The sequence below is a fragment of the Vipera ursinii genome (genome assembly GCF_947247035.1).
Source record: "Vipera ursinii genome assembly, chromosome: 9".
Taxonomy (NCBI): domain Eukaryota; kingdom Metazoa; phylum Chordata; class Lepidosauria; order Squamata; family Viperidae; genus Vipera; species Vipera ursinii.
The window spans coordinates 4993721-4995962 of NC_139523.1; the positions used below are offsets into that span (position 1 = coordinate 4993721).

Genomic DNA, 2242 nt, shown 5'->3' on the forward strand with positions numbered 1-2242 from the left:
ATGTTTGTGCAGTGTAGGAATTTAGAGAAAAGATTTTAGGCAAAAAGTTTTTTTTAAAAAAAGTTATATTGTTCAAATTCATAAAAGTTATTTTAAGTGACATTAAAATCTGATCTTTGATCTCTCTGTTAATAAGTAAGAGTAAACAAAGTTAACCATGAACGTGGCTATATCCAAGTTTAGAATATGTGACTGTTTTAAACATTTCAGTTTAATTTTGCTGGATTTATCCCTTGTATATCCGAATGACACACAAGGATAGGTTTTGTAAAAAATGGTTTTCTCAGTTCCATTTTTGTATAAAACACATAGGAGAAACCTAGCCAATCAACACAAAAATTGCTGCCACATAACAAGGTACTTTTTTTGGTCAAAATTTAAATCTAGAACATACAAATGTTTTAATCTACAGTCAATTGTCTATGCTCTTCCATTTAACTATTCTTTTTTTTAAAATTCCACATATCCCCATATTTCTTCTGTCCCAATTAAAGCACAATGACAGGGAGGAAGCGGGCTGCCAAAAGTGCCTCTTCACGCAGTCTTCTGCTGTCCCTTCTTTCCAATCAAAGACTTGTGGATGTGCGGAATTACGCCTCCACCAGCAATGGTCGCTTTAATAAGAGAATCCAACTCCTCATCACCACGAATAGCCAGCTGCAAATGGCGAGGAGCGATACGTTGGATCCTTAGAGGTGTTGCCTGCCAACTCCAAAACCTCAGCAGTGAGGTATTCAAGAATTGCAGCACTGTACACGGCAGCTGTAGCACCAACCTTTCCGTGGCTTGTGGTGCGAGTCTTCAAGTGTCTGTGGATACAGCCCACTGGGAACTGAAGCCCAGCTCTTGGCAAGCGAGATACTGCCTTTGCCTTGCCACTGTATTTGCCAGCCTTGCCTACAGTCATGTTTGCTTCGCTCCTGTGCAAAGTCCAGTCCCGATTCTGCGTGAGATCCACCTGCGAAAGTCAAGAGACAATAACCTGCCTGGGCGTGAGGAGGGAGCCTGGCCTGCCGTGGCCCGCATGTCTGGATTAGAAAAATGGGTAACAGGAAACAAAGGGTCTTCATTCTCTCTACCAATGGACCAGCTTTGAGAGAACATGGCTTTCAACAATCACAGTATCAAGTTGCCCGTCCCTTTTTGAAGACAAGCTTCCTCCATCTGTTGCCTTCCAGACTATAATGCTCAGAATTTTTAGCCAGCAAGCTCAGTGGACAGAACAGTTTGGAACAGTAATGTCACCAGGCCGGCTCAAAACATGCCACTGGTGCTAGGCTCTGACACTAGGCTCTGCCCTCTCACTTTGTGACTATTTGACACAAGGTCTGGCCTGTGGTGAACTTTGGAATTGTTATTTTAAACAAGCAATTTGGAGCTCTCAAATTCTTGAACTAAAGACCAGAATCTGCAGGATTTAGGCTTCAACCTTGGGCCTCCCTAAGTTCTTAAAAACTGTACTTTGTCTATGTGTGACTAAGAAGGGAATGTATTAAAGACATGGCTGGACAGTCACCTTCTTAACTACATTTAATTTTAAGTCAGTTTATATGGAAGAGACAGGCAACCTAATTCAGGTTGTGCCCTGGTTTTACTGGAAACCAAGCATAAGACCTGAAATAGGAACCGTGGGGCACTTGCACACTCTGGTCTTAGAAGTTCATATTGCTTAGGAAATGGTAGGAGGCCAAGAAGCCGTGCAGGCAGGAGTTTCTGGTGGACAATTTGGTGGGTCAAAAAACCCAAGATGGCAACTGCACCCATGTGATCAAAGCTCCACCCTTGGTACACATATCTGCTTATCTGCACAGAGTAAATCTTTCCCATCTTTTGCTTGTACCTGTAAGTCTTAAAAGATCTCTTATAAACCCTTATAGGCAAATCTCCAAGAGAGAATGTACTTTTCTCATTGATTATCAAAATCATTTACTTTTCTCATCTATTATCAAAATAGATCTTGTTCACATAGAGAGAAAGAGAAGCGCTTGCAAATTCTGGAACAAAGGCTCCTGCTGTGAAACATCAGATGCCTATTCTTTGCAACCAAAGATAAAACTCTCTGAAATGCTGTATCCCTCAGCCAGGTCTGTGGACCTACCATGCCCAATATATTTGTCATGCTGTATGAAGTTACCGTACAGTATATGCTCACGAATAGCTTCAGAACTTTAGGTTACCAAATATACTTCCAAAATTGGATCTGGCTTATCCACAGATGGGCAGACCCTCAAATTTTTAGCTA

The 2242-nt window shown here is 41.5% G+C and overlaps 1 pseudogene across 1 annotated transcript; it reads right to left on the bottom strand.

The window, feature by feature from the left end:
* Window positions 1-424: 424 nt before the first annotated feature.
* On the bottom strand, window positions 425-907 carry LOC310644272 (histone H2A.V-like; annotated as a pseudogene). Its single transcript has one exon. The product of its transcript is annotated as a histone H2A.V-like (transcript).
* Between the last annotated feature and the right edge of the window lie 1335 nt (window positions 908-2242).